Raw genomic sequence first — 26,289 nt, forward strand, 5'->3', positions numbered from 1 at the left:
GCTGTTCGGCGTGGACTCGGTTTGGCCGAAGGCCCTGTTTCCATGCCGTGTATCTAAAGTCTACATATTGTTATCCAAGCACATTGCTTCAAACGCTGCAGACAGGAGCACATGCATGTTAGCAGAACCTGTTGAATAATGGCTCCTTTCCATGGATGTAACATCTTTGTGGATCACTGCTAGTGACAACTGACCTCCACCCCTGGGATATGATGCAGCAGTGATTATGTTACTAGACTAATAATCGGGAGAACACAAGGTGAAAGGTCAACATGCGAGTCTGGGAATTCGACCATATAAAGCGATGGGATTGTTACACAAGGCTATGAAAGTTTCTGACTCTGGTTCAGAAAAAGGAAACTGCTCTTACTTTCTTTGCTCCTCCACCCAATCCAATCTCTTGAAAACGGAGCTTGCCGTTTATTTATAGAGTCATAGAGTCATAGGGCACGGAAACAGCCCCTTCAGCCCCACCTTGGCCCATTTCCTTCTAAACCTATCCTATACATGTACCTGTCAAAATGTTTCTGATGGTATCTTCCTTAACTTTCGGTGTGGACTTGGTTGGCCGATGGGCCTGTTTCCATGTGGTATTTCTAAACTAAATTAAACAGTGTTATTTTCCAGGCTGACACAGGGAAATACAATGGCCTCGATGAACATTAATATAGGTACAAAATTCTCCCATTTCCTTTGTAGAGTTTATTTTAGGGATACAGTGTGGAAACAGGCCCTTCGGCCCACCAAGTCTGCGCCGACCAGTGATCACCCCGTACTAACACTATCCTACACACCAGGCACAATTTACACTCTTACCTAAGCCAAATTAGCCTACGAACGTGCATGCCTTTGGAGTGTGGGAGGAAACCGGGGCACCCTAGAGAAAACCCACGCGGTCACAGGGAGAACGTACAAACTCCGTACAGATCGCACCTATAGTCAGTATCGAACCCGGGTCTCTGGCGCGGTGAGGCAGCAACTCTACCGCTGCGCCACTGTGCCATTCTTGAAAAATAAAAATACGGGGCTTGACAATTTGTGGGAATGTGGGCTGCCATTTCAGTTAACATTGACTGAACCACACCCAAGAGCAAATAAAACACACCTAAACATTCAAGACTATAAACAGTAAACAGTGTTAAGTTGGTAAAAGTTATAAACAGTAACTACTTCTGGAGTGTGTTACGAGGCGGTAACATGTGAGAAACTCCAGTAGTTTTTGCTATCAGCCCAACTCCTTAATACGTTCCAGCACTCCGGGCCATTTTGCCAGCTTCCAAGAACCGTAATTCTGCCAATCGTTCCCTGAACTCCATGTCTCTCCCCTAGATATTCCTGTAAAGATACCTCCTTGCTATCGGAGCAGAATTAGGTCATTCGACAGCCGCCTGTGGCAATGAATTCCACAGATTCACCACCCTCTGGCTAAAGAAATTCCTCCTCATCCTTTCTAAAGGTACATCCTTTTATTCTGAGGCTGTGGCCTCTGGTCCTAGACTCTCCCACTAGTGAAAACAACCTCTCCACATCCACTCTATCCAGGCCTTCCACTATTCGGTAAGTTCCAATGAGGTCCCCTGCTGTTTGAAGTTTGGGTCCCCCGGCTCAATAACTAGAAATGACAAAGCCCTATGTGAGTCATTTCTAGTTATTCACACAGAGGCTGGTGGGTATATGGAACGAGCTGCCAGAGGAGGTGGGAAACTGAGCAGGAATACAACAGATCCGTACAACTTGTGTTATAAAGCAATCCAAACCCAGAAAAGCATCTCCAGTCCCTCAGTTGCCCCTCAGGTTCCTATTAAATTGTCAGTCATAGGTCATAGAGTCACACAGCACAGCAACAGGTCCTTCGGATCAACACGTCCATGCTGACCAAGATGCCCCATCTAAGCTAGTCTCATTTGCCTGCATTTGGTCCAAATCCCTCTAAATATTTCTAAAAGATACCCCATGAGAGGGCTTTCAAAAACACAATGGCAAAGGTTTAAGGTAAGAAGGAGTTTTAAGGGGGTTCTTTGGGGAGGGTGTCTTTACACAGAGAGGGTTAATATCTGGAATGTGCTGCCAAAGGAGAGGCAGTACAGTGGCTTAGTGGTAGAGCTGCTGTCTCTCAGCGCCAGAGACCCGGGTGCCATCCTGACTACCGGAGCTGTCTGTGTGGAGTTTGTACATTCTCCCTGTGACCACGTGGGTTTTCTCCGGGTGCTCCGGTTTCCTCCCACATCCCAAAGGCATGCACGTTTGCAGGTTAATTGGCTTCTGTAAGCAGTCCCTACTGTGCGTAGACAGCACCTGAGGCAGGGTTCGAACCTGAGCCTCTAGCATGTGAGGCAGCATCTCTACCAGCTGCGTAAATGGTGCCACTTGGTCTCCTCTTTCACTGGTCTTGCCAAGCGCACACTTTGTGTGCCACCTGATCATGCAGCCGCTTGTACAGTCGAGGTTTATTATCGTCACTTGTACAGAGGCACAGTGAAAAGCTTTGTTTTGCATGATATCCAAACAGAATTGATATACCATACAAAGATACAATCAATCAATGACCAATACAGATACAATAATCAATACAGTCCAGAGGAGGTTTACGAGAATGATCTCTGGGATGATTGGGTTAACATGCGATGAGAGTTTGATGGCACTGGGCCTGTACTCATTAGAAGGATGAGAGGGGGGGGGGGGGGGGGGGCCTCATTGAGACTTACCGAATAGTGAAAGGTCTGGATAGAGTGGATGTGGAGAGGATCTATCAACTAGTGGAAGAGTCTAATGCCCCTGTCCCACTTAGGAAACCTGAACGGAAACCTCTGGAGACCTTGCGCCTCACCCAAGGTTTCCGTGAGGTTCCCGGAGGTTTTTGTCACTCTCCCTAATGGTCCGTTCAGGTTTCCTAAGTGGGACAGGGGCATTAAGACCAGAGGGCACAGCCTCAGAATAAAAGGATATACTTTAGCAAGGAGATGAGGAGGAGTTTCTTTAGCCAGAGGGGAGTGAATCTGTGGAATCTGGGAGGGAGGGGGGGTGATTTGCTAGAGTATCTTGGAGGTGTGGGGTGGGGGGGGGGGGTAGGAGGTAATGGAGGGCTGTGTGAGCTGAACATTCACAGATGTGAAATTCAAGTTGTGTTTTAAGATGGTTGTGGGGGTCTGGCCTGAAGCCAAGCAAACATGCTGGTCTCCTCTAGTTAGTAAATCTAATGCAGATGGTCCTGAGAACAATGAAGTCACATCAAGGCAAAGAATGTACAGTAGCTTCAGGAGCTGGAAACATTACAGGTTTTTTATTGTTGTTTCATTTTTATTTGAATATTTATAGAACGTGTTCAGTGCAAACCCAATTACACACACTCATATAAATACAGAAAAAGAGAACCTTGGTATCTGAGGGGATCGTTAATTCCAGCATTCACGTCTAAAGCCCAAAATACACAAACACATGTATTTTATTCCAGGGAGAATCATTCTGATCAAATCTCCTAATAACTGCCTCCAACTCTCTAAGGAACCTGAGAATTCCAAGATAAAGTGTCAGCTTCATTGAGATGTAGAGGTATGTATCTAGAAGTCTAAATTCAAGTTTCTGAAGGGATAATATCTAGGTTTGGGTTCGAGTTTAGTATTGTCACTTGTACAAAGGTACAGTGAAAAGCTTTGTTTTGCATTCTGTCCAAACAGATCAGATAATGACATACATAAATACCACCACGTCAAACTCAAGTACAATAGGTAGAGCAAAGAGGAAGAATATAGTTCTCAGCATTGTAGTGCATCAGCTGCAGAGACAAAGTGATGCATGATCATGGTCGGCATGAACTCAGTGGAGTGAAGGGCCTGTTTCCACGCAGTATCTCTAAATTAAACTAACATTTTTCAGTCAAAAGAAGTTTTAGTTTTTCAATCTGAAGAAGGGTTCTGATCCAAAACATCACCCATCCTTTTTCTCCAGAGATGTTGCCTGAGCCGCTTAGTTACTCCAGTAGTTTGTATCTATCTAACTAAACTAAACTCAATGTCCGCAATGGGGCAGAGGTGAATTGGACAGTACCCTATCTTCTGGAAGGACCGTTCAGAAGCCTGATAACAGAGGGGACAAAGCTGTTCCTGAGTCTGGTGGTGCGCGCTTTCAAGCTTCTGTACCTTCTGCCGGACAGGATCAGGGAGAAGAGGGAATGACCGGGGTGGGACAAGTCCTTGATTCTGTCGACTGTTTTTCTGAGGCAGCGTGAAGTGTAGATGGAGTCTCTGATGATGTATCTGAGAAATGAATAAAAAGATGGCAATGGCTACTTTAGTTCAAGTTAGGAGACTATACTTTGAAATATGAATGATTTTAAAATCAGAGTAACAGTCATAGATTGGAGGCACAAAGAACTGCAGATGCTGGAATCTTGAGCAAATCACAAAGTGCTGGAGTAATTCAACTGATCAGGCAGCATCTGTGGAGGGTAATGGACAAGTGGCATTTGATGTTGGGACCCTTCTTCAGAGTGATAGAGCGGGGGGGGGGGGGAAAGCTGGGAAGGTGCGATGAGTTGGGACAAAGTCTGGCAAATTATAGGTGGATTTGTGTAAGGGGGGGGTAATTGGCAGATGGTTGGAGTTAGTGATAAGTGTCAAAGTGTAGTTTAGTTTAGAGATACAGCGCGGAAACAGGCCCTTCTGCCCGCCAAGTCCATGACCAGCGATCCACGCACGCTGACACTATCCTCCACACACTAGTGACAATTTAGAATTTTACCAAGCCGACTAACCTACAAAGCTGCACGTCTTTGGAATGTGTGAGGAAGCCGGAGCACCCGGAGAAACCCCAATGTGGTCACAGGGAGAACGTACAAACTCCATACAGACAGCATCCGTAGCCAGGATCCAACCCGGGTCTCTGGCGCTGTAAGGCCGCAACTCTACCGCTGTGCCACTGTGCTGCCCGGCTAGAGATGATAGGAGTGTGAGATAAGGAAAGAAGTGGAGGAGTGAAACGTAAAGCTGGATGGAGGGATGTGGGTGGATGAGGATGAGGGCTTATTTCCCTGCTTTATGGTGGCACAGTGGCAGAGTCGCTGCCTTACAGTGCCAGAGACCTGGGTTCAATCCAGACTACAGGTGCTGTCTGTACTGTACGTTCTCCCTATGAATTTTCTCCGGGTGCTCCAGTTTCCTCCCACACTCCAAAGATGTACAGGTTTGTTGGTTAATTTTAACTTCGGAAAAAATAAATTCTAAATTATCCCTCGTGAGTAGGATGGTGCTAGTGAATGGTGATCGCTGGTTGGCACGGAATCAGTGGGCCGAAAGGCCTGTTTCCACGCTGTATCTCAAAACTAAACCAAACTAAACTAAATTTCAGAATCTGTTTAAGAAGGAACTGCAGATGCTGGAAAATCGAAGGTAGACGGAAATGCTGGAGAAACTCAGCGGGTGAAACTCAGCTGCGTTTCTCCAGCATTTTTGTCTACCTTCAGAATCTGTTTGATGGTTAAAGCCTGGAGCTCGCCCGTCCCACACACCCACTTCAGTCAACGTTTGTTTAAAGCGGAGGACTTTGCAAGATAATCAAAGCTTTCAAATCCACTGGCACCCAGGCACTGCCAGGACTCAACTCATCCACTCTTCCATTGGCAGCCTTGCCCTCCCAGGCACCACTTGGCATTGACCCAGTCCAATGACGTTGCCCACTGCCATTTTCACACTTTTCTGGGAATGTTCTGCATGTTTTATTTTCAACAGGAACGGAAGAATTGATCAAACATTCGGCCTATGCACTTTATTTTAAAACGCGTGAACTTCCTAAACTCTCAACAAAGCCTCTTTTCTCCAACACACACGGCATTGCCTTTCCGAGCCGAACAGCAGGGTTTGTGTCTAACTGGGACAGTTGAATCTTGTATTCAGCATTGTTGCCAATAATGTGTCCTCCTGACCTATTCGACACTTAAAGCAGAGTTTTCTGTAAATTCACTTTGTACTATGTGACCCTGCTTGCTCTCCGTTACTCTTTTCCCATCCTGGTTCAGTCTTTAGCCGAGAAGAGACCACAGATCTCTCCTGCCTCTACACCCAGTGTGTGCATGGAGTAAGACACAAAGCGCTGGAGTAACTCAGTGGGTCAGGACGTAGCCGTCCTCCCTGCCATTGACTCCAAGAACAAGCTATACGGGTGTCTATAATCTCACAATTTACCTCCGTAGAAGCATTTTATCAGGATGCATCGCAGCACAGTTTGCGAACAGCTCCATCCAAGACTGCAAGAAATTGCAGAGAGTTATGGATACAGCCCAGACCATCACACAAACCAACCTCCTTCCATTGACTCCATCAACACTTCACGCTGCCTCGGAGAGGTCACCAGCATCATCAAGGATGAGTCGCACATCGATCACTTCCTCTTCTTCCCTCTCCCATCAGGCAAGAGGTACAGAAGTTTGAAAACACAAACCTCCAGCTTCAGGGACAGTTTCTTCCCAGCTGTTATCCGGCAATTGAACCACCCTCTCACCAACTAGAGTGGTCCTGACCTCCCAACTAGCTCATTGGGGACCTTTGAACAACCTTGAATCAGACTCTACTTTGCACTAAACATTATTCCCTTTATCCTGTAGTTGTACACTGTGGATAGTTTGATTACAATTATATATAGTCTTTCTGCTGATTGGATATTACGCAACGTAAAGCTTTCCACTGTACCTCGGTACAGGTGACTATTAATAGTCTAAACTAAACCAAACTAAACTAAACTAAATTAAACCAAACTAAACACACCAAAATAAACTAACCTAGCACCTCTGGAGAATGTGGATATGTGATTTTTTGGGGTGGGAGCCTTCTGCGGACTGATTATGGTGAAAGAGGAGAAATCTGGAAGTGATAGGTGGATACAGGTGAATGTTGTTTTTGGTGGGTAGATGGGTTCCTCTGGCCTCACTCTACAAACCACTTCTGTCCTTAACTCACAACTTTTGTCTTTTCATCTCTGGCCTTTGTCCAACCATCTACCTATCAAAACCCCATCCACCTATCACTCGCCAGGCTTTGTCCAAAATGATTACAAATCAGGCCACCAGAGTCATAGATCGGAAACACAAAAGCCTGCAGATGCTGGAATCTTGAGCAAAACACAAAGTCATAATCAGAGTCACACAGCATGGAAACAGGCCCTTCAGTCGTACTCACCGATGCCAACCAAAATGCCCCTAAAGTCGGTCCCATTTACTCACATTTTGTCCATACTGTGTATTCTTGTACCTGTTTAAGTGTCTTTTAAAATGCCGACGTAGTACCTGCTTCAACTACCTACTCTGGCAGCTCGTTCCATATACCGATCACCCTCTGAATGAAAAAGTTACCCCTCAGATTGCTATCAAATCTTTCCACTCTCACTTTAAACCTACGTTCTCTGGTTCTTTGATTCCTCTACTCTGGGTAAGGACTCAGTGCATCCACCCTGTCTACTCCACTCCTGATTTTGTACACCTCTTTAAGATCACCCCTCATCCTCCTGCACTCCATGGAATAAAATCCTAGCCCGCCCAACCTTTCCTTTTAGCTCCGGTCCGCACGCCTGGCAATAACCTCATAAATCTTCTCTGCACTTAGAGGTGTTGTACCCCTGTAAGTCAGCCATGGTTGAATGGCAGAGTAGACTTGATGGGCCGAATGACCTAATTCTGCTCCTATCACTTATGAAGTCAAAGTGATGTGCTGCTTCGCATTGAAGTCTACTAACGCTTCCCACATCAAGTGAAGTACTGGAAATAGACACAAAATGCTGGAGTAACTCAGCGGGACAGGCGGCATCTCTGGAGAGAAGGAATGGGTGACGTTTTGATTCGAGACCCTACTTCCGACTGGATTGGGTTCTGAAATAGACCATGTTTAAATGTATAGGTGAAGGCTTTCGGTTTAGTATAGTTTATTCTAGAGACACAGCATGGAAACCGGCCCTTCGACCCACCAAGACCGTGCCGACTACCGATCACCCATTCACACTCGCTCTATGTTATCCCACTCTCCCATCCACTCCCTACACACTTTGGACAATCTACAGTGGACCAATTAACCAACAAACCCACTTGTCTGTGGAATAGCAAAAGGATTTGAGTATAGGAGCAGGGAGGTTCTACTGCAGTTGTACAGGGTCTTGGTGAGACCACACCTGGAGTATTGCATACAGTTTTGGTCTCCAAATCTGAGGAAGGACATTATTGCCATAGAGGGAGTGCAGAGAAGGTTCACCAGACTGATTCCTGGGATGTCAGGAATGTCTTATGAAGAAAGACTGGATAGACTTGGTTTATACTCTCTAGAATTTAGGAGATTGAGAGGGGATCTTATAGAAACTTACAAAATTCTTAAGGGGTTGGACAGGCTAGATGCAGGAAGATTGCTCCCGATGTTGGGGAAGTCCAGGACAAGGGGTCACAGCTTAAGGATAAGGGGGAAATCCTTTAAAACCGAGATGAGAAGAACTTTTTTCACACAGAGAGTGGTGAATGTCTGGAACTCCCTGCCACAGAGGGTAGTCGAGGCCAGTTCATTGGCTATATTTAAGAGGGAGTTAGATGTGGCCCTTGTGGCTAAGGGGATCAGAGGGTATGGAGAGAAGGCAGGTACGGGATACTGAGTTGGATGATCAGCCATGATCATATTGAATGGCGGTGCAGGCTCGAAGGGCCGAATGGCCTACTCCTGCACCTAATTTCTATGTTTCTATGAATGTGGGAGGAAACCGGAGCACCCAGAGGAAACCCACACTGTTCACTGAGAGAATGTACAAACTCTACACAGACAGCACCCAAGGCCAGGATCGAACCCGGGTCTCTGGTGCTCTATCAACTAGATTTCAATCATGTAAACTTGGTTTAGGTTGTCATCAATTCTTCTCTAACCTGTATGGCTTTATTTCATATAGATTATAAGACATAGAACAGTACAGCACGGGAGCAGACCCTTCGGCCCACAATGTTTGTGCAAACACGATGCCAAGTTAAACTAATCTCTTCTGCCTGCACCTGATCCATATCCCTCCATTCCCTGCGTATCCATGCGCCTGTCTGAAAGCCTCTAAAATGCCACTGTTGATTCTGCCTCCACCACCTCCCCTGGCAGCACGTTCCAGGCACCCACACCCTCTGTGTAAAATAACTTGCCCCGCACATCTCCTTTAAACCTTGCCCCTCTCACCTTAAACACTATGCAGACTACTTGAATCCTTGATAAGTTAGATGTCTTTAACACACTGGCTGATAGCTACAGGTCCACCACCAATTTTCCAGCACCCTTGGTTCCAGAGCCTTGCCATATTATCCGTTTTGCCGGACCAACAGAGGTCGTGGCCTCAGAGAGGCTGAGATACTGGCCCGCAAAGTATGCCGTGGAAGTCGCCTATGGGAACGGATCTGCCGGCTCCGGCCAGCGATCCAGAGCCCCGGCAGCAGGGGGTTAAATTTGACCCGCTGATCGGCGCGGTAGTCCCGATGAGGTCAGGATCGGCCACCTCATCCGGCCTCGGCGCCATATTTTCAGGGGTACATCGAGGGGTGGGGGGGTTTCCAACGCGCTCTCGTACTTTTGTCCGGATTAAAGGAGATGCCGGACCACCAGTTGTCGGAAAAGCGGTGGTGAACCTGTATTATTATATTGTGTCGGAAGGAACTGCAGATGCTGGTTTACACCAAAGATAGATACAATATGCTGGAGTAACTCAGCGGGTCAGGCAGCATCGATTATTATATGCAGGCAACATTATTATTACATTACTAGTCATCTTTGAATATTTTTATTTGGAGTTATTCCATGCGCCCAGGAATTTGCTTTTGAGGGTATACAGTATGTTAAACACACACATATGCGCATACACACACCATTAACGTGCTAAATTGTTGTTCGCCTGCTCCTGCCTCCTCTGTGCATAGTAGTGATTGATTGTTCTCTACTCATGGGTATGGATTATTCTCGCTCTTATAATCTAAATAAATTCCAGTGTTCAGTATGAAATATTCAGTGCACCTTTGGGTGCAAAAATCAGGCAATTAAAAAATGGAATTCCACTTATTTCTTCCAGAACTGAGATTCTTTTCCGACCACCTTTTTTGATTGAAAGACAGGTCCTTTGGCCAACAGAACCCACGCAGACCATCAGTCACCCAGTCACGCACTAGTTCCAAGTTATCCCACTTTCCCATCCACTACCTACACACAGGCGGCAATTTACGGAGGGCCAATTAACCTACAGATCCTTGAGATGTGGGAGGAGACCAGAGCACCCGGAGGAAACCCACACGGTCACAGGGAGAACATGCAAACTCCACGCCGACAGCATTCGGGGTCAGGTTTAAACGGGGTTCTTTAGTGTGCGGGGAGTGGACGAGAAAGTGGGATAACTTGGAGCGAGTGTGAACGGGCGATCGATGGTGGGACACGAGGAACTCCAGGGCATATCAGTGACCAGCTGTTGTCCAGGGCATTGCTCCTGCACTCTATTCCACCCGTAACCAGATGGGACAAAAGACTGCTACTTACTGAGTAATTTGGCTAATTGTTACCACCTGAAATCTTTTCACAGGTTCACGAGTTGGAGCATGGAGACGGGTACTGGAGTCTCCTCAGCCGACAGAGGGGAGGCAGGCAATTAGAGAGTGCCAGAGCAGCTGGAACTAAAGCAGCAAAATACGCCAGTCTTTACAGATCCCCAGAGGGAGGGGGAACGCAGAATGAAAACCAGCACTGCCATCTTTGAAATATGGCTCGCGCATGCAAATGTTGCTTTAAATTTATTTTATTTGGTGACAATTATTTTTTCCCCCAATGGCACAGAACATAGAACCGTACAGCACAACAACAGGCCCTTCGGCCCACAATGTTCATGCCGAACATGATGCCCAGTCCAACTCTTATCTGTCTGAGCATAATCAATATTCCTCTATTTCCTGCGTATCGATCATGCCTGTCTTAAGCGCCACAATCGTATCGGTCTTCACCCCCTCACCCCTCGGCAGTCCGTTCCAGGAACTTACATGCCCCACACATGACTTTAGACTTTTAACTAGAGTTTAATCTTTAGAGATAAAGCGCAGAAACAGGCCCTACGGTCTATCGAGTCCGCTCCAACCAGCAATTACCCTACACTAGCACTATCCTGTACACTAGGGACAATTTACAATATAACTGAAGCCAATGAACCTACAAACCTGTACATCTTTGGAGTGTGGGAGGAAACCAGAGAAACCTGGAGAAAACCCACGAGGTCATGGGGAAAATGTACAAACCTCTGTACAGATAGCAGCTGTAGTCAGATCGAACCCGGCTCCCTGGCACAGTAAGGCAGCAACTCTACCACTGTACCTCTGTGTCACCCAACTCCTTTAATCTTTGCCCCTCTCACCTGAAACCTATGCCCTTGAGTCTTTGATCCATCTATCTTCTCATTGTTTTAGATACTTCCAACCAGTTTTACTTCAACCTCCAGCTATAATAGCTTGTTCGACAATGATGCCTGGATTAGTAGCTGTGAGGAGAAGGATTGACGGATTCTTTTCTCAGGAGCATCAGAGGTTGATAGGTTTATAATATTATGAGAGGCATAGATAGGGTAGACAGTCAGAACCTTTCTCAGGTCACCCCTCAATCTCCGACGTACCAGAGAAAACAATCCGGGCGGCACAGTGGCGCCCAGTCACAGTAGAGCTGCAGCCTTGCAGTACCATACACCTAGGTTCGACCCTGACTATGGGTGCCGGTCGTACAGAGTTTGTACGTTCTTCCTGTGACCACATGGGTTTTCTCCGAGTGCTCCACTTTCCTTCTACTTGTCAACGACGTGCAGGTTTGTAGGTTAATTGGCTTTTGTAAATTGTCCCTGGTGTGTAGGATAGAACTAGTGTACAGGGGATCATTGGTTAGCACAGACTTGATGGGCTGAATGGCTTGTTTCCAGGCTGTATCTCAAAACTTTGTCCAACCTATTTTTATAGCTAGAAACAAAGAACTGTAGACGCTGATTAATACACAAAAGGACACAAAGTACTGGAATAACTCAACAGGTCAGGCAGCATTTCTGGAGAACGTGGAAGGTGACGTTTTGGGTCTGAAGAAGGGTCCTGAGCTAAAAAGCCACCTAACCATGTTCTCCAGAGATGCTGCCTCATTCGCTGAGTTACTCCAGCACTTTGTGTCCTTTTCACTCCTTGTAGCTAATACTCGCTAATCCAGTCAGAATTCCAGTAAACATCTTCTGCACCTTCTCTTGGGTTTGGAGTTGGTTTGTGACTCCCCAGGTATTGGCTTTGGCTGATTTGCTGAGAGTAAGTTCCTGGGATGGCCATAAAATCCCACGGACTTCATGCCACAAAAGCAGTAGACTTTAGACAGACAGAAACAGGCTCTTCGGCCCACCGAGTCCATGCCAGCCAGCGATCAGTGGTCATCAGTAGCACACTAACCAACAAACTAGGGACAATTTTTACAACTTGCCAAACTCAATTAACCTACAAACCTTTGGAGTCTGATGGAAACCGGAGCACCCAGAGAAAATTCATGCAGTCACAGGGAGAATGTACAAACTCCGTATGGACAGCACTCATATTCAGGATCGAACCCACGTCTCTGGTGCTGTAAGGCAGCAACTCGACTGCTGTGCCACTGTGATTTGTGTTTCAACTCTCACCTGCAAGTGCACTGCTCAATGCTCCATGTGCAATTGCAGTTAAGCACCCCTCATCTTTTACAGATGTTGCTTGATGGAAAACAGCTGTTGTGTTCTGTTGCAGTTTACAAACCAGGACAGCCATTGGTGACCAAAGGGTTAAAACATGCACTTGTTTTGCTTGGAATGGAGTCTGGAAGGTTTACTTTAGAGATATGGCATAGCAACAGGCCCTTCAGCCCACCGAGTCTGTGCCAACCAGCGATTACCCCGTTCACTAGCACTATCCCACACATTAGGACAGTTTACAATTTACAGATATCAATTAACCTACAAACCTGTACGCCTTTGGAGTGTGGGAGGCAACCCTCATGGTCACAGGGAGACTTTAGATATACAGCGTGGAAACAGGCTCTTCGGCCCACACCGCCAATCGGTAATCACTCTAGACACTAGCAATATCCTACACACTAGGGACAATGTACAATTTTAACAAAGCCTAATTAACCCACAAACCTGTATATCTTTGGAATGTGGGAAGAAACCCGAGCACCAGGAGAAACCCCACATGGTCACAGGAAGAACGTACAAACTCAGTAAAGACAGCACCCGAGCTCAAATCGTACCGGGGTCGCTGGCGCTGTAAGGCTGCAACGTTTAATTGTGCATTGTTTAATTGCCCCAGCAAAGATGGCAGGAGATAGAAATTCACCGTCGCCACCCCTTGGTGCCTTTAAATTTTGTCATGCCCCCTATTTGTAGCCAACAAGATCAAAGACCACTCACATACCCGGTCATTCTCCCTTCCCTCCTCTCCTGTTGGGCAGATGATACAAAGGTTGAAGGCTCATACCACCTGATTCAAGAACAGCTTCCTCCCCACTAATATCAGACTCTTGAAAGGCCCTCTCTTAAACTAGGGATGAATTACCCGTTCTTCCAGTCAACCTACCTGGAGCCATTGCACTTATTTTTTTTAAATCTCTGTAGCTGCAGCAGTATATTCTGCACTCTGTTTAGCTTCTTCTTTGCACCACATGCTGGACTTGTGTAAGCATACACATGCCTGCAAATCTTGGTACACATGACAATAATAAATCAGTATCAATTCCAGTGGTGCAAGATCTCAATCATAAGATAGACACAAAACATTGGAAAACTCAGCGGGTCAGGCAGCATCTCTGGTGAAAATGGATAGGAAACGTCCTTCCATTTTGTGCAGAGATGCTGTCAAGCCTGCTGAGTTACTCCAACATGGTAAGAACAAGCAATTGCAAAGATGCTGATTTATACCAAAGATAGACACAAAGTGCTGGAGTAACTCAGCAAGTCTGAAGAAGGGTCCTGACCCAAAACATTACCCACCCTTCTTCTCCAAAGATGCTGCCTGACCCGCTAAGGTATTCCAGCACTTAGTGTCTATCTTTGAGTTACTCCAGCATTTTGTGACTATCTTTGGTATAAACCAACATCTGCAATTCCTTTATATTACATCTCAACCATGAGGTTGGACTGGAGAAGCTGGGAATGCCCTTGGGACCAAGAAAGCTGAAATGAGATTTATTGGGGGTATACAGGATCATGGAATAGAAGGAATCTCTTCCTATCAGTAGATGGTGCAAGAATCAAGCAATATAGATTCAACATTTTGGGCAATAAATACAAAGAAATTCTGTTTAGCGTAGATGAGTCTCAAGTTCACTTCCTGAGGGGTGGTGGACAGTGAATTATCCTGGGTTCTCTGAAGATACGCGAGAAAGAATAATCTGCTGGGTTGTGGGGAAAGAATGAGACAGTAGGATTGAGAAAGTTGCTCCATGAGGAACCAGCAACATTTAGATGGGCTGAATGGCCAGTTACCATGCTGTACCATTTCTAATATTATTCCATGGTTTGGAGACTCCCACCTTCAGTGGAAACTCTCTCTTTACACACCTTCATCAAATCTTTCAATTATTCTAAGCACCGCGACCAAATCTACCCGAGATCTTCCCCATTTAAGTCCCCTCCACTGGTTCTTCACACTTAGTTCCCAGAGTCTAACCTTCATTCCAATTTATACTGATTTGGTGTTAAAGGATTTTGAGCTTTTAAAAACAAAAGTGCTTAGTTTAGCTTAGTTTGGAGGTACAGTGTGGAAACAGGCCCTTCAGCCCACCGAGTCAGTGCTGACCATCAATCACCCATTCACACTAGTTTAGTTTAGTGTAGAGATACAACATGAAAAAAGGCCCTTTGGCCCACCGAGTCCATCCTAGCGATCACCCGTTCACACTAGCACTATCCTACACAATAGGGACAATTTATAATTTACCGAAGCCAATTTACCTACAAATCTTTTTTTATTTTATTTTTTATTTTATTTTTATTAGAAGTACAATAAGTTACAGTAATACACACCACAAATATCTTATCACATTTGTTGTACCCCTTCATTTTTTGAGCTTTAAGAAAGATAGAAATAAAAGAAGTAAGGAAAGTGAGAAAGAGTCGTGAAAGTGCAGGAAAGTGTTGGAAAAAGAAAGCCCATTAGAGAGAGAGTTAGAGAAGAAAGTTAAGAAATAGACCCTAGAAAAGAAAGAAAGAAAGAGAAACTATTATAAAAAACTCCGCAAAAAGGGATATACCAACCATATATTTCATCCCCCGTTACCAGATCCTGGCACCAATCAAATCAAATTACCTACAAATCTGACAGATACAAAAAGCTGGAGTAAATCAGTGGGTCAGACACAAAATGCTGGAGTAACTCGGCGGGTCAGGCAGCATCTCTGGAGAAAAAGGCCTGAAGAAGGGTCCCAACCCGAAACGTTACCTATCCCTTTTCTCCAGAGATGCTGCCTGATCCGCCGAGTTACTCCAGCATTTTGTGTCTCTCTTTGGTTTAAACCAGCATCTGCAGCTCCTCCCTACACTTAACCTACAAATATGTATGTGTTTGGAGTGTAGAAGGAAACCGGAGCGCCCGGAGAAAGCTCAAGCGGTCACAAGGAGAATGGACGAACTCTGCACAGACTGCACCCGAGATCAGGATCGAACCCGGGTTTCTGGCGTTGTCAGACAGTAACTCCACCGCTCTGTCACTGTATGGAGGGTAGAATTGCTGCTTTACAGTGTCGGGAACGTGTGCTCAATCCTGACTACGAGTGCCGTCTGTACGGAGTTTGTACGTTCTCCCTGTGACCACGTGGGTTTTCTCTGGGTGCTCCGATTTCCTCCCGTAAACCAAAGACGTGCAGGTTTGTAGATTAATTGACTTCTGTAAATTATCCCTCATGTGTAAGATAGAAAACTAGTGTACAGGTAATTGCTGGTCAGTTGCAGACTCGGTGGGCCAAAGGGCCTGTTTCCTCGCTCTTTCTCTAAACTAGAAAGCATTTTAGGAAGCTGTAGAAAGCATTTTATCGGGATGCATCACCGTATGATTTGGGAACAGCTCCATCCAAGACCGCAATGTAATTGCAGAGATTCGTGGACACAGCCCAGGCCATCACACCAACCAACCTCCCTTCCATTGACTCCATCTACACTTCACTCTGCCTCGGTAAGGCCCACCAGCATAATCAAGGACCAGTCTCACCCCGTCATCTCTTCTCCCATCAGGCAAGAGGTACAGAAGTGTGAAAATGCACACCTTCAGATTCAGGGACAGTTTTTACCCAGCTGTTACCAGGCAACGGAACCATCCTATCACCAACTAGAGAGTGGTCGTACCTACCTCATTGGAGACCCTCGGACTATCTTTAATCGGACTCTACTGGACTTTATCTTGCACTATATGGTATTCTCTTTATCTTGTATCTGTACACTGTGGACTGCTCGATTGTAATCATGTACAGTCTTTCCGCTGACTGGTTAGCACGCAACAAGAGGCTTTTCACTGTACCTCGATACAGTTAGACTGCGTGCTAACCAGTCGGCGACAATACTGACCAGTCACTGACAGTAAACTAAACCAAAACCTAACTAAAATGTGAGTTATTGGGCAAATAAGTCCTTCTGGTTAGTGCATGAAACTATCAAGATATATCCAAATGTATCGAAGGGAGGAATGGAATCAGCCGAGCATCAGCAGGAAACAATTTATTTTTCTTCCTCTGTTATTGCTCGTGCCTTGTGTCTGAAACAGATGGATGATTAAATTGCATTTTTCTGCGTGTGGGTGTGTACATCTGTAGATCAAAACAGACGCCGGTTCTATGGGGAGTAGGTTGATCCAGCACACGCCACCATTGACCCACACCTGCTCCTTCAGATGTCCATGGTGCGGACATTTCACTCAGGTGTCAGGCTGTGGTAGATCAGACCAGGGTGTATCCTACACTCAGGGATGCATCCAAGCTGGAATATGTTCCACAGGTGTAGGAAGGAACTACAGAGGTTGGTTTAAACCCAAGATAGACGCCAAAAGCTGGAGTAACTCAGCGGGACAGGCAGCATCTCTGGAGAAAGGAATGGGTGATGTTTCGGGTCGAGACCCTTCGAAAAGTCACCCATTCCTTCTCTCCTGCGATTCTGCCTGTCCTGCTGAGTTGCTCCAGCTTTTTGTGTCTATCTTATGTTCAACAGGTATTGATATTGGTTTATTATTGTCACGTGTACTGAGATGGAATGAAAAACCTTCTTCCATGCATGTGCACATTCGACAGTGCAAAGGAAAATAAATAATAGAAAGTAGAATACTGTGAACCAAGACCAACACGTATCTGCCTGCACACAATCCATATACCTTCCTTCCCTGCGAGAGTACGATCCAATTCACCTCAACCCTATTGAGAACATTGGATTTTGTCAATGGAACTGATGTGCTACAATACTGAGAGATACATTCTACACTCTGTATATTCTTCTTTACTCTATGTGTTGTAGTTGAGTTTAAGCTCATTGTATCTACAGTATGTATGGTGTATCTGATCTTTAGGTTTCCTTAATATAGCTTTAGAGATGCAGCGTGGAAACAGGCCTTTGGGCCCACCGAGTCTGTGCCAACCAGTGATCACCCCGCACACTAGCACTTTCCTACACACTAGGGACAATTCACAATTTTACCGAAGCTAATTAATCTACAAACCCGCACGTCTTTGGGGTGTCACAGGGAGACTGAACAAACTCCATACCGGTGTTTAAGAAGGAACTGCAGATGCTGGAAAATCGAAGGTACACAAAAATGCTGGGGAAACCCAGCGGGTGCAGCGGCATCTATGGAGCGAAGGAGATAGGCAACGTTTCGTCCCGAAACGTTGCCTATCTCCTTCGCTCCATAGATGCCGCTGCACCCGCTGAGTTTCTCCAGCATTTTAGTGAAACTCCACACCGGCAGCACCCATGATCAGGATCGAACCCAGATCTCCGGCCCTGTGAGGCAGCAACTCTACCGCAGCACCACCGTCCCGAAATACAACAGAAGTTGATGCTGTCCCAGAGGGGGGATCTATTGTGTAGGAAGGAACTGCAGATGCTGGTTTACACCGAAGATGGACACACTATGCTGGAGTAACTCAACGGGTCAGGCAGCGTCTCAGGAGGAAAATAAATAGGTGGCGTTTTGGGTTGAGTCTATCGTGTTTATCTTCGAGGATCTATTGCACTCATCTGCGCTATGACTTGGCTGGAACACGTTCTGTACACGTGACAATAAATAAACTAATAAACTAAACTAAACTCTGTCTTTCAACAAGTGTGGCTGGCTTTTGGATCTCAGACTTCCGACCCAGAAGGACAAGAGTTGTTGATGTGGCCACAGCTGACAGGAGACAACAAAGCTGGCGGAGTTGGCAGCCGTCTCCGCTGTTAAACCGCGGCCAAGTTATTTGGCCGAGCAGATAGCTGCGTTTTTTTTCGTGGGGGTTGTGCGAGACAGGGAGGGTGGGACTTCAACTCAAATCGTCCCGCAGACCAAAACAAACAATTTCCTTTTGGGACGCGGGCTGTCCAGGATTTGAGTCATGATGACTGTCAAGACTGTTTAATTCTGACTGGGACCATGGAGAGGGGAGAGCGGAGCGGATTCGTGGAGTGGAGTCAACGCTGCAGGTGGACACTGCCCCTCCGGCCGCTATTCCAAACATTCCAGCTATTCCACATTCCCAATCCCCTTGGCGCTCCTCCTTCTACATTTGTTTCTCATTTTAAAATAAACCAAAAGGCTCGCAGCTCCTGCACCAGAGGAACACTGTGTTTTCTGAACGGGTCGAGTCTGCCTCTAGGTCAGGACTGCATGTTCCCGGAGGTGGGCTGCGGGATGGGGGAGGAGGGGGAGTGGAGAACATTCATGGGGATTGAAGGGGTGCCAAGGGGGTGGGAATGGGATCAGGAAGGGTGAGATATAGAGGGAGAGCAGTGAGCAGACGGCGAACACGAGCAACAGCAATCTCTGGCCCTCGCCACTCAAATTAATTCCGGGATTTCAGGGAAGAATGCACTTCAATTATTTTTTTTTATGCATAAGAATCACCATGGGGCCTTTGGTATTTTCAAGAAACAAGAGTTGCTTCCTCCTTCTTTGTGTCTCTTGGGTAAAATTGCGTAGCTAACCGCATCCCTGTCAAATAGCAGCCGAGGGTATTCATATCTGTAGCCTTTGCAGCTCAAACAAGTGTGATAGAGTCACAAGATCATAGAGTCTCCATGAGACAAAGATTGTATACAGCATGGAAACAGGCCCCTCGGCCCAACTCATTCATGCCGCCAAGATACACTATCTCAACTAGTTCCACCTGCCCACGTTTGGCCCATACTGTACATTTCCAAACCTTTCCTATCCATGTTCCTGTCCTTTAAATGTTACTACAGTACCTGCTCAACTACCTCCTCCGGCAGCTCATTCCATACATCCACCACCCTCTAGCTGATAAAGTTGACCCCTCAGATTCCTATTCAATCTTTCCTCTCTCACCTTAAACCTACTCTGGGTAAAAGACTGTGCATTCAGCCTCCCCATTCCCATCATGACCTTATACACCTCAACAAGATACAATAGATAACCTCCTGCACTCCAAGGAATAAAGTCCCGACCAACCCAACCTCTCCCTATAGCGCAAGTCCTCAAGTCCTAGGAACACCCTGATAAATCTCCCCTACACACTTTCCAGCTTAACAATACCCTTCCTCTAGTAGAATGATCAAAACTGAATACAATACTCCACATGCCGAGACCCTGACCAGCACTGACGTACAGAGGGATCTTAGGGTCCAAATCCATAAGTCCCTGAAAGTGGCAACACAAGTAGTTTTAGTTTTTAGTTTCAGAGATGCATCATGGACCAGCGATTCCCATACACTAGCACCATCCGACACACGAGGGACAATTTACAGTTTTTACCAAAGCCAATTAATCTACAAACCTGTGATAGACACAAAAAGCTGGAGTAATTCAGCGGGACATGCAGCGTCTCTGGAGAGAAGGAATGGGTGACGTTTTGGGTCGGGACCTTTCTTCAGACTCATAGCAGGTTTACCACAAGCCAGTAATTCAGTATTTTTTTTTTGCTTTAGTATATTTTGCTGTTTTAGAGGGCCTAGTGTTTGACTCTCCAAACCTTGATGATTCAAAATAGACCTTAAATGTTGTGATACCCCATCCTTTAAACCCATGCCCTCTAGTTACAAATATCCCTGCTAGGGCAGAATTTATGACTCTCTATTTTATCTATGCCCTTCATTTTTCACACGCTATCAGGTTCATTCCTCTTTAATTGGATTTGTTTTTCTTGACAATATAAGTGTTTACTGCTAATGCCTTGGCGTCACCACGGAAACAGGCCAATCGGCCCAACCAGTCCATGCTCTCCAATATGCCCTATCCAAGCTATTTTCACTTACTTGGCCCAATCCCTCTAAATCATTCCTATCCATGTACCTGTCCAAGTGTATTTTAAATGTTGTGAGAGTTTTGAAAGGAAGTGGATTGCTGGAGACAAATAACTTCGTTTAGTTTAGAGATACAGCACGGAAACAATTCCTTTGGCCACCGAGTTCACGCCGACCATCGATCACCCCGTTCACACCAGTTATATTATTCCACTTTCTCACCCACTCCCTGCACATTAGGGACAGTTTACAGAGAGCCAATTAACCTGCAAACCTGCACGTCTTTGGGATGTGGGAGGAAACCAGAGCACCCAGAGGAAACCCCCGTGGTCACGTGGAAAAGGTGTAAACACCCTCTTCTCCCCTCTCCCATTAGGCAAGAGGTACAGAAGTGTGAAAATACACACCTCCAGATTCAGCAATAGTTTCTTCTCAGCTGTTATCAAGCAACTGAGCCATCCTACCAACAACTGAAGAGCAATCCTGAGCTGCTATCTACCTCATTGAAGTCCCTCGAACTATCTTTGATCGGACTTTATTGGACTTTATCTTGAACTAAATGTTATTCACATTGTTCCCTTTATCATGTATCTGCACACTGTAGATGGCTCGATTGTATCACGTATAGTCTTTCTGCTGACTGGATAGCACACACACAAAAAAGCTTTTCACTGTATCTTGGTACACCTGACAATAAACTAAACTCAAACAAACTCAAACTCCAATCACAGACAGCGCCCAAGGTCAGGATCGAACCCGAGTCTTCAGCGTTGTGAAGCAGTAACTCTATCCACTGCACCACTGTAGTGGAACTACCCACTGCACCACTGTGTCCCTATAAGTGGAACTGGTGTCACATGTTGATCCACCCAACATACCTCCTCCCCTAAATTACATTCACAGATCCAGATGAGTTTTTAGAACAATCTGGTAGTTTTGTGGTCATCATTACTAATGTCTAGATGTTTTAAATTCCAGATTACTAACCGAATTTAAATGGCACAGCTGTGGAGGTGGGACATGAACTCAATGCTCTGGATTGTTAGTCTAGGTCTCTTGGTTATTAGTCCGATATTAATCATCATGCCAACACTGTATCCAAATTATTTTTTGGCATGTGGCCATCAATTGAAAAAGCTCACATTTAGACTCATAGAATTAGAGTCATATGGTCATACAGCATGGAAACAGGCTCTTCAGCCCAACTTGCCCATGCTGACCAACATGCCCCATCTACACTAGTCCCATCAGCCTGAATTGGCCCATATCCCTCTAAACCTTTATACCCAGGTACCTGTCTAAATGTGATAATACCAACCTCAACTATCTCCTCCGGCAGCTTGTCCCCTATGATTCTGGTTCAATTTAGTTTCGACTTTAGAGATATAGCACGGAAACAGCTCGAGTCCATGCCGACCAGCGATCTCTGCACACTAACACTATCCTACACACTAGGGACAATTTACAATTTTACCAAAGCCAATTAGCCTACAAACTTGTACGTCTTTGGAGTGTGGGGGGAGACCGGAGCTCCCGGAGAAAACCCACCCAGGTCACGGGGAGAATGTAGAAACTCCGTACAGACAGTACCAGTCGTCGCGATCGAACCCGTGTCTCTGACACTGTAAAGCAACAACACTACTGCAGCGCCACTGTGCCGATGAACATAGAAAATAGGTGCAGGAGGAGGCCATTCGGCCCTTCGAGCCAGCACCACCATTTATTGTGATCATGGCTGATCGTCCCCAATCAATATCCCGTGCCTGCCTTCTCCCCATATCCCTTGATTCCACTAGCCCCTAGAGCTCTATCTAACTCTCTCTTAAATCCAACCAGTGATTTGGCCTCCACTGCCCTCTGTGGCAGGAAATTCACAAATCTCTGGGTGAAAAAGTTTTTTCTCACCTCAGTTTTGAATGGCTTCCCCTTTATTCTAAGACTGTGGCCCCTGGTTCTGGACTCGCCCAACATTTGGAACATTGTTCCTGTCCAGTCCTTTTATAATTGTTTATGCTTCTATAAGATCCCCCTCATCCTTCTAAACCCCAGTGAATACAAGCCTAGTCTTTTCAATCTTTCCTCATATGACAGTCCCGCCATCCCAGGGATCAATCTCGTGAACAAACGCTGCACTGCCTCAATCACAAGGATATCCTTCCTCAAATTAGGAGACCAAAACTGGACACAATACTCCAGATGTGGTCTTACCAGAGCCCTATACAACTGCAGAAGAACCTCTTTACTCCTATACTGAAATCCTCTTGTTACTCGCTATGACCAACTGGAGTCACATGTTGACCCATGTAGAACCAGAGACTTGTACAACAAAGAAATGGGCCCTTCAGCCCAGCACGTCTTTGCTGACCTTTCAACCTATCTGCATCTTCCTGCATTTGGACCAAATCTAATAGGTAATAAATGAGGGATCATATTTCCCATCTCTAATTATTTTTGAGAAGATGGTTGTAAATTGTTGGTTTAAGGCACTATGGTGGTTTTCCCAGTTGCTAACCATTTCAACTCCCCTTCCCATTCCCATACCAACCTTCCTGTCTTGGGCCTCCTCCATTGCCAGAGAGGCCACATGCAAGCTGGAGGAACAGCACCTCGTGCTGGGCTGACAACCCAATGGAATGAACATGGAATTCTCCAATTTTAAGTAACACTTCCCAATTCTGGGAAGTGCCTCCAATTCTGCCTCTTCCCCCTCTTCCCCATCCCACCCTGATACCTCTGAACTCTTCCACCTTTATCACACCCTCCAGCGTTACATTTCACTCCGCTTCTCTCTTTAACACCCGTCTGTCTCCTATTCTAATCTAGCCTTTGTCCACTTAACTGCCATTCAACACCCCCCTCACCTGTATCACGTAGCTGAGCAGACCAGGCAGCATCTCTGATGATTTTTCGGGTCAGAAACCCTTCTTCAAGTTGATTGTAGTGGAGTGAGAAAGTTGGAAGAGAGGTGGGGGTGGGACAGAGCCTGGTGAGTGATAGGTGGATGCAGGTGAGGAGAGTTGATTGGCAGATTTAGACTTTAGACTTCAGAGATACAGCACAGAGACAGGCCCTTCGGCCCACCGAGTTTGCCGACCAGCGATCACTTTGTACACTAGCACTACCCTACACACTAGGGACAATTTATAATTTTTTTACCGATGCCAATTTACCTACAAATCTTAGTTTAGTTTAGTTTAGTTTTAGTTTCGAGATATAGCGTGGCAACAGGCCCACCTACCTTATCTATGCCTCTCATAATTATATATACTTCTAGCAGGTTTGCACTCAGCCTTTGTTTATAATGTGCATCAAACTTGCTCCACGGCTACGACCCAGTGCTACACAAAGGCGAATACACAAAGTGCTGGAGTAACTCAGCAGGTCAGGCAGCATCTCTGGAGAACAATGATCGGTGACGTTTCAGGTCGACACTCATCTTCAGACTGATAACAAGTGAAGTTAGTCTGACAGGTGATCAGATCGAAGAAATGTCCCGACCGTATCGTCACCAATCCATGTTCTCCAGATATGCTGCCTGACCGGCTGAGTTCATAAGTCATAGGAGCAGCATGAGGCCATTCAGCACATCGAGTCAACTCCACCATTCAATCCTGGCTGATCTATCTTTCCCCCTGAACCCCATAACCTGATCTATCTTTCGCCCTAACCCCATAGCCTTCTCCCCATAATCTTTGATGCCCTTACTAATCAACAACCTGTCAATCTCCGCATTAAAAATACCCATTGACGACCTCCACAGCCATCTGTGGCAATGAATTCCTCAAATTTCCCATCCACTGACTGAAGAAATTCCACCTCATCTCCTTTCTATAGGTAGATCCTTTTATTCTATGGCCTCTGGCCCTAGACTCTCCCAATAGCGGAAACATCCATTCTACCCATGCTTTTCACTATTGGGTCATTTCAATGAGATCGCCCTCATCCTTCTAAGCTCCAGTGAGTACAAGCTCAGGGTCATCAGTTCATGTTCATAAGTGATATGAGCATAATTAGGCCAATAGGCCTATCAAGTGTACTTTGTGCAATCATGGCTGATCTATCTTTCCTTCTCAACCCCATTCTCCTGCCTTCTCCCCATAACCCCTGACACCTGTACTAATCAAGAATCCATCAATCTCTGCCTTAAAGATATTACTCCAAGGTTACTCCAGCACTTTGTGTCTTTCGTTTGTAAACCAGTATCTGCACTTTCTTGTTGCAAAATCTAAGCCCACGTTTAAAACTGGTACAGAAATATGTTTGAAGCCCAAAGAAAATAGATGTCAATAGCGTACAGAGTGTAACAGTGTGTGCGGTTGTGTAACAAGGGTGTAACACACTGCTTTCAGATCAAACTGATAAAGCACTCCCATTTCTCTCCGTTACTTAATAACATTCGCTACAACTTCCCACCAGTGCAGGACAGACTTACAACACATTCCCAGACATCTGTTATTTGTGTAACACTATCCCTATTAATAAGTGACACATGTTTTTTTTTAGGTTAACGTGGCCCTAAATATTGTTGTCAGTGATGAGGGGCAAACTGGTTACATCTGAGCAGGATGAGCGGCCAAGAAGCCCCCTTCAGTTCAGTCCATCACTCAATGAGGTTCTGGCCCACTGCTCGTCTCAAATTCACTTTCTCCACCAAATCCCAAAACACATCCTTGACTGAAACTGCTGACTGAGCCCTCCAGGAAAGGAAATTCCAACAATTCATTTTTCCAAGTGAAGGAATTTCACCTCATCTCGTTCCGAAACGGCCGATCTCTTACTTCTGAGACTGTTCCTTTGGTTGCAGGCTTCACAGCCTGAGAAGGTACTCACTGGCGACTCTACCCTGCATGGTAACACCACCTCCCAGCCTTCAGTTATACAGCGCAGAAACAGGCCCTTCGGCCCAACTCATCCATGCCGAACAGGATGACCCATCTAAACTAATCCCATCAAAGCTAGTTCAATCTGAGATTGACCTATCTAAGATAGATAGCCACAAAGTAACGCAATGGGTCAGGCAGCTTCTCTGGAGAAAAGGATGGGTGACGTTTCAGGTCAGGACCCTTCTTGAGACACATCTACACCCATCTAAGATAGTCCCATCTAAGCTAGACCCATCAAAGCTGGTCCCATTTGCCTGCATTTGGCCCATATCCCTCTAAACCTTCCCTCTCCATTTACCTGTACACTGTGTATTATGTCACAGCCAGTCATATATGCGGAAATAGGCCCTTCAGCCCAACTCATCCATGCCGTAAGATCATAAGACCATAAGGTATAGGAGCAGAATTAGGCCATTGAGCCGACTGAGTCTATTCCACCATTCGATCATGGCTGATCTATATTTCCTTCAGGACCCGTTCTCCTGCCTTCTCCCCGCAACCTTTGACACTCTTACTAATCAAGAACTTATCAATCTCCTATCAATCTCCATATCAACCTATCAACCTCCATGCTGACCAAACCCCATATTCCTCTCAACCTTTCCTATCCATGTTTCCTGTAGTGTCTAATAAATGTTGTTAAAGTAACTGCCTCAACTATACCCTCTGGCAACTCGTTCCATATATTCACCATTAGATGAATATGGGCCAATTGTGGGCAAATGGGACTAGCCTAGATGGGGCATCTTGGTTGGTATGGATGAGTTGGGCCAAATGTCCTGTTTGCATGTTGTGTGGCGCTATAACTGTGTTCCAAGTACCTCTCCGACCAGGATTCAGCTGGTTCTTTAGTGTTAGCCACAATCCGTTGCTTCACGCCCAACAATATTGTGCTGACAACCTTTTTGTAATTCCATTTGTATTTGTATTAAATAGATACCTAGAGTACATCGGAGCAGCA

This window comes from Amblyraja radiata, chromosome 23, assembly GCF_010909765.2.
Source record: "Amblyraja radiata isolate CabotCenter1 chromosome 23, sAmbRad1.1.pri, whole genome shotgun sequence".
Lineage (NCBI taxonomy): Eukaryota > Metazoa > Chordata > Chondrichthyes > Rajiformes > Rajidae > Amblyraja > Amblyraja radiata.